At 34.5% G+C, this 14,021-nt stretch overlaps 1 protein-coding gene and 1 long non-coding RNA gene across 4 annotated transcripts in view; both read right to left on the bottom strand.

Annotated features, from left to right (window-relative positions):
- alpha-Man-IIb (alpha-Mannosidase class II b) overlaps nucleotides 1–14,021 on the bottom strand; it is a 208,225-nt gene that overhangs the window by 127,116 nt on the left and 67,088 nt on the right. The window lies entirely within an intron of this gene.
- On the bottom strand, nucleotides 7,154–8,156 carry LOC135843047 (uncharacterized). Its single transcript, XR_010558230.1, has 2 exons — nucleotides 7,937–8,156; nucleotides 7,154–7,820 (listed from the first exon to the last, which is right to left on the bottom strand). It is a non-coding gene; the product is annotated as an uncharacterized LOC135843047 (long non-coding RNA).

The following is a 14,021-nucleotide window of genomic DNA, read 5'->3' as shown; positions in this document are numbered from 1 at the left end:
ACTCTGCCACTGTAGTTATTTCAATCAACATTATTTTCAGCAAAATATTGCAAAACTATCCTATTCGTAAATTATCTGATCGTTCCACTCCATATAAAAAGATAGCAAATTATTTCTCACCAACATCAAATAACCAACTGTGTACAAATCATCGTAATAATTCACACCATTCTATAGCATATGTTGCCTCTCACCCCTTTACCATTGATTTCAATACATGGCAGCCGAACTACGAGTAATTAGTTAAATGAGAACCGAAGCAAAACATTCGCGAAAGCATTCGAGCTTTCAAAATAAGCGAAATATCGATGAAAAGCTTCGATTTGCACGGCTCGCTATATAATATATGTTTACGTATCGCATTATAAACAAACACCGATGAGAAAATAATTAAGGAAATTAAAGCCGGCTAACCTTTCACGGTTAAAATATATACATAACACGCGTATTAAAAAGGGTTAGATAGAGAGGCGGATTGCGGTAGCACATCGTCGTGCTAAATACATTCGCAAATTAAAAACTATAAAACGCAAACAAATAACAGTGCCTTCAAAGGTAGCTATACTTCTCTTCAGACCGCAGCGGTGTTGTTGTAAGTATATTTGCATTTACACCGTTTACCAACCATCTTCCTCTACCCTTGCTCTATTCTCCTTTCTAGCGAAATACATGTAACACGGTATGTAGTCGAGGTACTCGTAATATAAGAAAACCGATTACTCTATACCGAGTACCTACCTCTAAAAACCTTTTGATGGATTACTCGGTCGAGAAGTAGGTATTTTAATTTACCAACACTTAAACGTACGATTTAATACGGTCTTTTTGCTTCTTTTTTTTCCTTTTTCAACAACGATTTTTTTTCCTTTCCTACTTTGGTGTCTCGTCTCAGTTCTCTTCTCTCTTTCTATCCTACACACTACCTACGTATTTGTGAAAAGCTCGCTATATAAATGGAAGGTGGTTTTTATGTACCCTCTTCATGCGGCTTTTCAGTCTCTCATACACTTCCTTGTTTGCGCACACGGCTCGGTGGTGTTTTTCTATCATTAAAAACACGTTCAAAGTCATTGTACTGTAAAGGAATTCTCTTAGAAAGATAAATTTTTCTTAACGTTAATAAATAATTTATACTGCATGCTAGAATTCTATATAGTACAAGCAGCAAAACGACAATTAAGAGAAAAAAACATGATTTATGTCAGTTCATACAATGACTATTACCCTCCCCCTCCCCTCCGTCAGCTTTTTTTGCTTCTAATCATAACGTATATAAGTACTACTATGTTATACGATACTGATTTTTTTAAAATTTCTTTTGCCTTTTTTTTCAAATCACTCACTCGAGTGTAATATTTTTTTATGCTACTTTTAATCATTCTATTTGTAACAGAATAACATGGTGTGGCCGCGTTTAGAGAATACAAAATAATTATTAAATAGATTAATGTACTATCTATCTATGGGTACCTATACTTACCGAAGATATGCACTTGTGTTGGTAAAAAGGCAATTGGCTTTGTTTATTGATAAACAAACATACGAGTAGGTATGCTTGAAAGGGGATTTTTTGAACTCCTTGGGTTCAAAATGCATGAAAATTTTAATATGTAGCTTCTAACAAGGGAACCTAGCTTGAGGTGTCACACTCCGATTTGAACGGGACCACGATTTTTGGAAAGAACATATAGTCTAAAACCCCTAAAACCAAATTTTCAGCTGCCCAAGTTCATTTTTCGATTTTTGGCGAATTTTTGAAAATTCAAAATCAACTGTTTTTGGCGATTTATGCTTTTTTTAAAAAGTACATACGTATACTTGATCAGTAAAAATGGTCAAAATATAAGTCCCAAAACTATGTAATATTAATTACCCAAATCCAAATTTAACCATTTCCAGCCATTCTGGAACCTCCAGCGCAATTTTTCAATTTCTCCAAATTTTGAATTTGCTCCAGAAGGCGTGAAGTTGAGCAGCTAAAAATCGAGTTGTATATTACACTCGACCTGTTTAACAAGTTTATCTACACTTCAGCCGATTTTGAGAGTAACACCTCAAAAGTGGCTTTTTGACTATCTTTTTTCAAAATTGAAAAATCCAAAAAATCAAAAGATAACCGTATACGAGGAAATTTTTGAAATTTGGGTGAATCGCTGTATTTTGTCCGTAACTAACCCCCCAAATCAAAATTTTACAATTTCCAGCCATTCTGGAGCCTCCAGGGCGATTTTCAATGTCTCCAGAATTTTGAATTTGCTCCAGAAGGGGTGAATATGAAGTTGGGCATCTAAAAATCGAGTTGTATATTACACCCGACCTGTTTAACGAGTTTATCAACATTTGAGACGATTTTGAGAGTGACACCTCAAGAGTGGTGTTTTGAAGCGTCACTTATGCTCCAAAACGGCTGGAAATGGTAGAATTTGCGCTCCGGGGGTTCGTTCTTGAAGAAATACAGCGATTTGTGTGAATTTCAAAAATTTCCTCATAAATGGTTATCTTTTGATTTTTTTTATTTTTTAATTTTGAAAAAAGCTGGTCAAAAACCCACTCTTGAGGTGCCACTCCCAAAATTGGCTCAAATGTAGGTAAACTCGTTAAACAGGTCGGGTATAATACACAACTCGATTTTTAGCTGCCCAACTTCATATTCACGCCTTCTGGAGCAAATTCAAAATTCTGGAGAAATTGAAAAATCGCGCTGGAGGCTCCAGAATGGCTGGAAATGGTAAAATTTGGGTTTGGGTAGTTAATATTAGTTTTGGAACTTATTTTGACCATTTTTACTGATCAAGTTCGTACTTTAAAAAAAAAACATAAATCGCCAAAAACAGTTGATTTTGAATTTTCAAAAATTCGCCAAAAATCGAAAAATGAACTTGGGCAGCTGAAAATTTGGTTTTAGGGGTTTTAGACTATGTTCTTTCCAAAAATCGTGGTCCCGTTCAAATCGGAGTGTGACACCTCAAAGCTTCCCTTGTAATAGATTAAGTACGCAATGAAAATTTTTTCATTTTTTTTACGCCGCATTCTAGCCAAAAATTTGAAATGAAAATTTTCAACTGTTATAATAAATTATATGTAATTAAGGAGCTAAAAGCGTCGCAGGTGAAATTTTTTTCCAACATGTCAGTTCTTTTAAAATTTTTTCCAAATGATGGATTCTGATCCCCCCCCCTCCACCCTTTCACTGCTATCCTGGTCTCAGCCCCGTTAAAAATATTAAATCTTCGTTTTTTTTTTTTGGTAAATGACGTCTGACAAATCGGAAACTATGTACTGCGAGTAACTTTTCGACGAAGACTTTTTTTAAAAGGATTTTTTCCTTTTGACCCCGCTGGCTAAGTTTACTCGATTCTTTGATGTCGAGCGTCGTAGTTTTTTTTGTTTTTTTTTCCACCATATCCCTTTGAGCTTGAACAGACTCGTGTCTCGACAAAGGTTAATTTTTTGGTCGTTTTTGTCGGCGTGCTGTTTTCCCTCTTCTTTTTTTTCGAGCATGTTTTGGGTTATTTTCTAACGCGATGAAATGCAAAAAAACAGTTGGTGTAATTCGCAAATTCTTTTTATATTGAGTTGCGCGATTCGTAAAAAAAATGAAACTCTCCGAATGTTAATGGAAAAACGATGTTGGAAAAAGTAGGGTACCGGGTTCTCTTTGAGGCAAAATTGTTTTAATGCATTTTGAGTAATTTTTCGCGACGAGGGTGAACAATTTTTCAAGTAAATTTCAGTAGCTTTCTTCATTTACGAAATGAAATTAATAAATGTGATCGGGTGAATAAACGCACTGAAACGGTTTATTTAGTTTAGTTGCAAATCTTTCGAACTCGTCAACTCGAGCTTTTCGTACCTGAAAATTGGGAAAATCGAGCAATAAATTCATTCTAGGAGCTTTGGTTAAAGATGGCATCTATAACGTCGTAATTTTAACCGTACAATATGCATCATACTTATCACCTGGTTTTTCTCTTCCGTTTATCTTTTTTTATTTATTTATTTATTAATCGCTAGCGAAATTTCACGCAGTTAAGGATAATATAGAGAACTTTCGCTGAAACATTGCGGTTTTCTAACATTATCTGCTTTATTTATCGCGTCACACGAGCATACTTTAGTGTACCTATTCGTACAAAAATACCGTTTACTTAGTGTTATTATTACCTACGTATATTGTACTGGATATTGTAATACTAACACATGCATAAGGTACCTTTATCGCATCCGAGACGGCGAGTTGCTTTCTTTCTCTTTATGGTGTGTAATAATGCGTTTACGATGTTTACTCGCGCGACATTATTATATCGATTGGTTTACTCGATCGGAATGGAATAGCTAGCGGTATTGAATTATTCGCGCAAATCAGCCTGATTAATTCAATCTTCGCCGACAATTTGTTCGTATAATACTCACGCAGATTACTCCCATATACGGCGATAGCATAGGATATATCTAACACGGTTTGTAGGCTTGATTAATCAACCAACTACGTGATTGTTTACAATTTATACACTTCGTTAGCTCCTTTTTTCCGTTTTCCTCTTTCTCTTTCATTCTGATAAAGTGAGTTTAAACAGTAGGTGTAATGTAATGGTAGCACGTTTCGAAACAGTGTAAATATTTTGTATAGGTAGGGTGGTACTTTCGATAACAAAAAAATGTCCTTTATTCGGAGAAAAATCTACTCACAATAGAACCGTCTTTTAAGGGGAAACTATTCCATGATTATTTCCTGTTTTTATGAGTAGGTAAGGTACCAATTGCTACTTAAGTAGGTATAATTTATCGGAAGGGAATCGATCTTCTAAGGTGATTATTATACTAACAAGGGAAATGTTAGAAGATTAATTTCGACGAGCCTCATCGGATGAAATCGCTCATGATGAAATTTTTAGATCGCTATAAGTAAGTAGTAAGTACCTCACCCCAAACCTCCCCAAAATGAGCAGAATTGTAACTTTTGTTTGAAATTTCAATCTTTGGCAGTTTGCAGGCAATTTTTAAAGAATTTTTTACTTATAGCTGGAAGACTGTAAGACCTTCGAAAATTTAAAAACTTTTTTATTTACGGTTTTGCTACTAAAATGGTCAATTTCAATCGATCATAAAATATACTCAATTTTACCATCGACTTTAATTTGATTCATCAAATAAATAATGATATTGATAAGGTATGTATATGTACCTAATTAATGGTACACATAGATTCATGCCATTTTGGGAAGTCCTGACATCTCTTTCCGAAGATCCACCAGGGTAATATTCATTTCTGGAGCTCGAGATATACTACACATAATATGTACCTATTAATAGGTATTGCAATGTAATTTCAAAGAAATTGAAAATCAGCGTCTTTTTTCACTCGTAGTTTACCTATTACTTAATGCATTTTTCAAAAAAAAAAAAAACATGAGAGAAAGAAAAGAAATATAAAATTTCATCTCCAGTTTAAATTTAAAAAAAAAATAATAATAAAAATTCTGCACAGTTTTGGAATTTTGGTTTAAAAAAACAGAATTTTAGCAGGAAATACATTATTCCCCGAAAAATACTTTTAAAAAGCAAAAAATCCGCCAAGCTAGAAAAAAACTGCAAAAGTTGGTCTTTAAAAAAAAAACTAATAGATAAATGCACCTCAAAAAAAAAAAAAAAAAACAGGAACCTTCTGCTGAAAAAATAATGTGATATCAAACTACCACCAAGCAATCATTTGTTTTAAAAATCAATTTTTTTCTGTCTGGACATTGAAAAATTTTAGACGCATCAGTTTTAATGATGTACCTACTTTACAAAATCATATCAAAGTAAAAAGTGCTTGAAAATCATTGTAGGATAGTAACACTCAAATCCATCAGGTATTGAAAATTTGGTGGGAACTTTCTTTTCGGCCCGGTTTTCAAATTCATTTTCAATACCTGATGGATTTGAGTGTTACTATCCTACAATGATTTTCAAGCACTTTTTACTTTGATATGATTTTGTAAAGTAGGTACATCATTAAAACTGATGCGTCTAAAATTTTTCAATGTCCAGACAGAAAAAAATTGATTTTTAAAACAAATGATTGCTTGGTGGTAGTTTGATATCACATTATTTTTTCAGCAGAAGGTTCCTGTTTTTTTTTTTTTTTTTTTGAGGTGCATTTATCTATTAGTTTTTTTTTTAAAGACCAACTTTTGCAGTTTTTTTCTAGCTTGGCGGATTTTTTGCTTTTTAAAAGTATTTTTCGGGGAATATCAGTCGTTTTTTTTGTTTTTGTTGAAATACTTATCTCCTTCTATCCGTTTTTTTTTTCAAAGACCAACCTTATGCAGTTTTTTTTCTAGCTTGGCGGGTTTTTTGCTTTTTAAAAGTATTTTTTCGGGGATATCAGTCATTTTTTTTTAAAATTATATTTGCATACTAATTTTTATTCAAAGATTAACTTTTGTAGAAATTTTTTTAGATCAGTAGGTTTTTTTCTTCTTAAAAGTATTTTTTCAGAAGGATATCAGTTGTTTTTTTTAATGAATAAAAATATATTTAAAAAAAACAACAATAATTCTGCATGATAGGGTATCAAATCAGTCATCTGTACACTGGTGAATGGTATTATAATTATTTTTGTAATCAGTGATGAAAAACTGAAACTGGTTAAAAACGGAAACTGAAATGAAGAAATTGAAACTAACTACTCGTAAATAAAACTGAAAACTGAAAATGCAAAGATGCAAAACTAAAACTGAAAAAAACAAAACTAAGGGTGAAATTCTTGTGCAAGTCTTGTTTTTTGCCATCACAGTAAAGTCAAAACACGGACAGACAGAAAATTTTAAAAACCCCTCCCTTCTCGTACTCCTTAGCTTATAAAAATTATCTAATGATCCACCAATAATACAGTTTCATCAAGCAAGTGATTTTGTTCATTTTCAGTAAACTTGATATTTAAGTGATTAGATATCACTATATGCTCTGATGTTACACTTACTTATACATACATCGAAAACTCGTTCGGTAAATTATTGATAATACTCACTCAATAGTCAATAATTAATCTTCAAACAGACGAATAATTTGGTGAAATTATCTAAATTTTAGGTATACTCTACGCGTGATAGTAAATTATACCACAACTATCGATGCGTATCATTGGAGGAAAAAATCAACAAGTAACTAGAAACGCACAAGATCATGTATTATGGTTAGGTAATAGGTACTGTACATAAAACAGAATGAATCTGAAAATGAACAACTCGATGTATGTATTAGAATTGAAATAATGCGCGTTCAACGCTGAATTAGTTAGTAGTTACTCGCATTACGACTTGTTGACTCAATCAATGATGAGATAAATCATGTACACATCAGAAATCTAGCACTAGCTATTCGAACACAAATCAAAATTAAAAATGTCCAAAAATACACACTGCATTATTGCATACAACTAACTGATAATGAATTAATGATGTATAAATAATCGTACGAAAGCAGCAGTGATAACTGCTGAAACTCTACGATGAGGTAATTCGTGAGTCACAACGAATTACTCAGTTCAAAATGGAATAAAAGCTCTTCGTACGAATAGATAAGTAGATTCACTTGTTGACAAATTTATTGGACCATTTCATCGTTCATATTGTAGGTACATCCACAAATTGCCTCTGATCACTTTGGCCAATTGTCTAACTATTTAGTAAAGGTATCAGATGAACTGAAAAGTGAAAACCGAGCAAAACTGTACATCATCTTGAAAGGTTACTTCTGTTTGCGATCTTTTTGTTTAGTTTGTGTGGCGATACCTCAATATTAAGCTTTTTTGTCATTTTTCTTTGATTCTTGCTCTGTGAAAAAAAAAACAAACACGAATTAGCTGAAAAAATTCACCTGCATCTTTTTGTCGCTAACAGATTGGGATGATAAAGCTTTCAAAATGTCAGCTTGTTCTTAGATTACTCACCGGAATCAAGGCTATTTTGTAGTTAGATAGATTTAACAAACATGACATGTTTCAAACCAGCCTGAAAATAGAAGAAACAACGAATGTGTTAGGGATAAGGATACTTCAAAACATCAGTTACATAACAGATTTCAAGTTTCAGTGATCTTTACGATCCAGACTTGAAGAACTGATATGTAAGAGTACATATTCCATATGGTGGAATACAAGAATTTGAGAAAATAATCATTAATCAATATAACACTTACGATTTCTTTTAGAGGTATTTCTTTTAAACCGCAGGAGCTGAGGTTGAGCTCTCCGTTCTTTATTCTGTCGTTCAAATTATTAGTAGCAACCATTTTTAATACTTTTAAGTACGATTATAAAACTAAAAATCAGTAATCACGATTCATGAAGGAATACTTCTTATCACTGTTTACTGTTTCCATTCGTTGGGGGGGACTTCGTCCCCCCACACCCCCCCCCCCTTGGGCTTCGCCCAAACTGCTTTCTACTCCTTTTATATTTATCTCCACTGGTGCCGCCGTAAATCGGTAAAATAACCAACGGAAACTTTCCGTTGACAGGGCTACAGCCTCTTCAAATGAACGGATTTACTTGAAATTTTGTATAGTGGTAGTGGAAGTCATGTAGATGACCCTTTTTTACACTTCAACTAAAAATTTTTATTTTGTTTCTTCTATTCCACTACTTTCTCATTTCTGTCACTGAAAAATCATGAAGGTAATTTCCGTTGTCAAGGCTACAGCCTCTCCTAATGAACCGATTTGCTTGAAATTTTGCACATTGATAGTGAATATGACGTAGATGATGCTTTTCTACGGTACCACAAAAAATTTTCATTTTGGGGGTGTTTTTGGGGGGAGAGAAATTTTCAAATTGAGAAAAAGTGGGTCAAAAATAATTTTTTTTAAAAACTGACGTTGTATTTAGAAATAACTCGTTAATTTACACCAGTGTACGAAATTTGACTTGAATTGGTTCAGTAGTTTTTTGTTGACACGAAGATTTGTGATTTCAAAAATTACCCCAAAATGCTAACTTTGGGTACTCCAATCTACATAATTTCTTACCGTAGAAAGTTTGTAAATATACCAAATTAAAGCTCTCGTTGATGCCAACAACATATCAAAAAATCAGAATTGTACGTTTTTTTATTCGCGAGAAATTGAACATCGAAAATACGCTTAGTTGTTCAGAGAATGTTAGCAGTAAGTGGCCGGACTGTCATCACGTTTGTATTATTGTTATTGTTGTTTTTTTTGTGTGCGTTTTTTTTTCTAGCTTGGCGGGGCAGTCCGACCGGACTGCTTGATCTATTTAAATTCAGGAGTAGAGGGGTTCATTCAAGTCAAAAATTGCTATTTCAAAGTTTTATTCAAAAGATGTAGAGTTTTAGCAGAATTTTTAAAAAAATGTTTCGATGGAGTTGAAGAAAAACGTCTAGTTCTGTTAGATCGTGGCTACACTGGAGTAGGCCACGCCTATATTCTCCGACGATCTGTATATGCGTTGTGTATAATGTTCACGGAGACCAGTTCTCCAGTATGTTATGTACGTATTCGTGTGTGTGTTTTCTGTGTACAAGTGGCGCGATGTTTATCAATTTAATAAAGGCGTTTAAGCCCCTGTTTGTGTTGTTATTTCGCGATCGCGATGATACATAAGTTAGAAACGTATTTTCTAACATGGTGGAGGCGCCGGGTAACCCCTCAAATGGTAATTCCCGCAGTGACGCGAATTCGAAGGTCCGAGGTCCGAGAACAAAATACCTATCTACCAAGAGATTAGGTATCAAGGTGACGATGACGCGAACGCGAATTCGGATGCGAGGAGAAGAACAAGATACCTGCCAAGTGATCAAGTATCAAGGAGATGAGTAAAATATTATCTGGGTAATATGTATCCTTTTCATACTATATTTTTGTGCATGTTAGTTGGCCAACTTAGGTAGGTTAATGTTATTTGCATGTACATGTATATGTGTGTGGTGGGTAGATAGGTAGGTACATATCCACATACGGATAGGTATAATATTGTGTGTATTTTAAATAGGTATATACCTACTTACCAATAGGTATTATATGTTGCATCAGATTGCTTTTAGTAGATCTACGTATTCGTTCGCTGTTGTCTGCAGCAGCAGCGGCGGATACAGGTTAGGGTGACAGATTCTAAAAATAGCATGTGTTTTAGAGTTCCCTTTTGGCGGCATCATTTTACGACTTTGCTTGTTTTACTTGCATGCGTGTGTATAGGTATAGGTACCTATTTTATTACGTTAAATATTATGCAGTGGTCATATACTCGTACATGAGTATTTTAAAGGAGTGCTTATGTTTTGAGATCTGCCGCTTGGCTAAAATAATAAGATTTAATGATGCAGAACTTTTTTTATTGTTTTTAAAAAATGTCAACCGGCCGGTGATAAAAGGGATGCGACAAGTGTATGTGTATTTGGAGCTGGAATACTGTGTATTTTTCAATTGTGGTGTGCTGTATTTTTCATGATGTATGGAATTTGAAAATTACGAGCCCTTAGTAAATTTTAATACCTAAGATTTCTTTTACCACAAAGAAATCTTGCAGCTGCAGAGTGGCGAGTTGAGATGCGAGGCACAGAGGTGTGGTTTATTCTTTCAAGTGCCTGTATGTAGTGTAGTACCTACTAGGTTTACATTTAGTATTGTGACTGTGACTGTGGTGTATGTTCACGATCTTTTGTGTGCTTTCTTTGGAGATTATTTTTCAATTTTAAATTGATAAAACTACTGAACTATTGATTGTGCTTTGTGGTGTGTACTCTAGTACAGTTCGAGAGTGTGATTTGCTGATTTGTTTATTGCAGTCAAGGTGAGAAATGATATATGTTTACCTAGGTACTACCTACTTAAAATGTGATAAGAGTGTGGGTTCATTGTTACACACTGGTTTCAGGATCTCAATATGAGTGTTCCATATTGCTGAAAATGAATCTCAGTGGGTAACATGAACGAAAAGTGAGCTATCAAGCAAGTTAATAGCTGGGAATATGAGAGTACCATATTCTTGGGGATGGACTTGTGAGATAGTAGGTATAGGTGAGTTTGATATTTCTTTATGAAGAAATTTTATTTGATGAAAATTTTAAAAATGAAATTTTGAATTATGTGAGGACCTTCAATCAGTTCAGTAACTGAAAATAATGAGTGTGCCATATTTTCGGTGACAGTTCTGTTTGATTGTCGTTTTGAGATGTGAAAAATTATTAATTGAATTTTAAATTTAAATTATGATATGAGATCTGCCTTTTGTGTGTTCATCTGGGTACATGAGTGTTCCATGGCTCATGATTGGATGCATGGAAAGTCAGGAGAATTATTTAATAATCTTATTGAGTGGTACTTGCTATTTTTATAGATGAGTAGTTGAGGTCGAGGAAGAGGTCGAGGTCGAGGTCAAGGTCAAGACCAAGGTGGTGACCCAGATTTGATAACTACTATTTTACGACAGCAAACAGAAATCCTAAGGGCCCTGCAAGGAAATCCCTCAGGTACAATTTCGATAAAAACTGATTATAAGCTTACCTCTGATATGCGCTTTGATGTGTGGTATGATAGTTTCTCAAGTGAACTGTCTGCACTTGATCTGCTCGATATAATTCAAACTAATATTATTCCGAATCGTAATTATACTTCGAATGAAATTGTGATTAGAAAGAATAAGGTTCGGCATATTTTGATTAATCGAATTGATACTAGTTATCACAATAAAATTGTAAATATTCGTGACCCTCTTGAAGCATTGACTAAAATCAAGGAATTTAGGAAAGCCGAAATAAATTCTACATCATCGACTTTGCAAAAACAACTTGAGGATCTACGTTTTAATAAAGGTTCCGAATCTGTGGCAGAATTTATTTTGAGATTTGAGGCAGCCGTTCAAAAATTTGAAATGTTATGTAAACCTCTTGAAAACGATGCCAAATGCAATCGTTTCATAATTGCAGTTAGGGAGCAGTACTCGTTATATGAGTTGACTGCTGAGACTAGGTTCATACAGTCAAATTATGACGAATTGATGAAATTATGTTTATGGTTCGAATCAAATGAGAAAGAAAAGCAAGTGCTTGTTACAGAGCCTGCTTCAGCTTTTCGATTTGGAGATGATAGAGGAGGTGTTTCTCAAGGTCAAAATAGTCGAGGTGGACGTGGCTTTGGAGGACGTGGACATAGAGGTGGTGGACGTGGATTTGGTGCTGGGCGTGGCAACCGTGGTAATCGAAGTAATCGTGGCAGTGGCGTAGGACGTGGAACTGGTCGTGGAAATGGCTATGGAAATGGCTATGGAAATTTTTCAAATTATGGAAATTTTCCAACTCGTGGAGGTTTTCAACATCGAGGAAGGTTTCAAAATCCCAGGCATAGTTCCGAAGAAAGGCGAACGGATTATTGCTTCAATTGCGGTGCAAATAAGCATCGAGCGTCGGAATGCTTCATCGAGCCTGGCAGCGGTATACGGTTTTGTTACAAATGCCACAAATACGCTCAGCACATCTCCTCCTCATGTCCCCTAGCCACTCGAGGTAAAATTAAGAACAAAACTCCCAAAAATAAAAATGATAGTGAAAAAGACAAAAAGTAATTAAAAACCTGAATTATAGCGCTACACGAGGTGAGATTAACAAATGAGACGAGTACATCAAATGAGATAAGCACTTCTGGTCAAAGTGGTGTAGTGCTAGCAGCAGGTGTGGAACAAATGAGATCTGAGATAGGTAAGTCAAAAATTACTTTTGTAGCTGATTGTGGTGCGAGTGAACATCTTATTCGAGATTGTGATATTTTGAAAAATAAAAGAGATAGGCAAGTATCATTGCGTGGTGCGAGCGAAGATGTTCACGTAGATATTACTCAAAGTGGTGAGTTATATGTAAAAAGTCTGTGTGGTGAGCCATTTACTCTGAAAAATGTTATGTATGCTAAAAATGCTTCTGAAAATCTATTATCTCTGAGAAAATTTACTGATAATGGATATTCAATTATTTTGAATTCAAATACTATTGAAATTTTTAATCCTAAAACAAAACGTACTTTATTTACTGGAGTTTATAAAAATAATGTGTGGGTTGTAAATTTTGATTTATGTGATGAGAATGAAAAATCTGTGAGGGGCGCAGCTTTTGTAGCGAAGAAACGTAAAATTGATGAGGTCAGCAATGCAAATGAGACAAGTAACGAACCAGATAAGAAATTTAAAAGTGACGTGAATGTCAAAAGTGAAGGTTTCAAAATTCATGAAAATTTAGGGCATATTTCACGATCATATTTGCAGCAAATGGCTAAACGTGATGAGAAACTGAAAAATATAAATTTTGATGAGTCTATACTTGATTGTGAGGTGTGCATTGCTGCAAAGATGACGCGATTACCTTTTAAGAATGATAGGAGATTAGCTATTAGGCCTTTAGAAATTATCAATTCTGACGTGATGGGACCTATTAGGCCAATGACCTTTCCTCATAAGTATAGGTATGTTGTATCTTTTGTTGATGAGTTTTCAAGATATGCAAGTACCTACTCAATAAGAACTAGAGATGAGGTTCCTGCTTGTTTTGAGAAATTTCTGGTGAGAGCAAGGAACAAATTGGGAAGTGATGTGAAAGTTTGCTATTTGAGGTGCGATGGTGCGAAGGAATATACTCAAGGTAAGATGAAAGAAATTTGTGAAAAAGAAAAGATTGAACTTGATGTATCTCCTCCTGATACTCAACAATTGAATGGTAAGTCCGAGCGCTGGAATCGTAAACTTCAAAATACCGTTAGGTGTTTTATGATTGATTCAGGATTACCAGCTAACCTGTGGCATTTAGCTGTTGATGCTGCAACTTATGTGTTGAATAGAACATGTCATAAGGGTATCAATTTTGAAATACCGTTGAATAAATTTGATCCTAGAGAGAAGAGTGGTCTCAAGTATATTTCTCGTTTTGGTTGTCTTGCTTATCGCAAAATCTTGAAGAAAAGTGATCTTAAGAAGTTTTCTACTCGAACTTATAGTCAGGAAAAATCGTCAAAGAACAAAGATAGTCTGAAGCGTTATT

This window comes from Planococcus citri, chromosome 4, assembly GCF_950023065.1.
Source record: "Planococcus citri chromosome 4, ihPlaCitr1.1, whole genome shotgun sequence".
In the NCBI taxonomy this organism is placed as follows: domain Eukaryota; kingdom Metazoa; phylum Arthropoda; class Insecta; order Hemiptera; family Pseudococcidae; genus Planococcus; species Planococcus citri.
The sequence above is the reverse complement of the archived record's forward strand: the minus strand, read 5'-3'. Positions and strand labels throughout refer to the sequence as shown.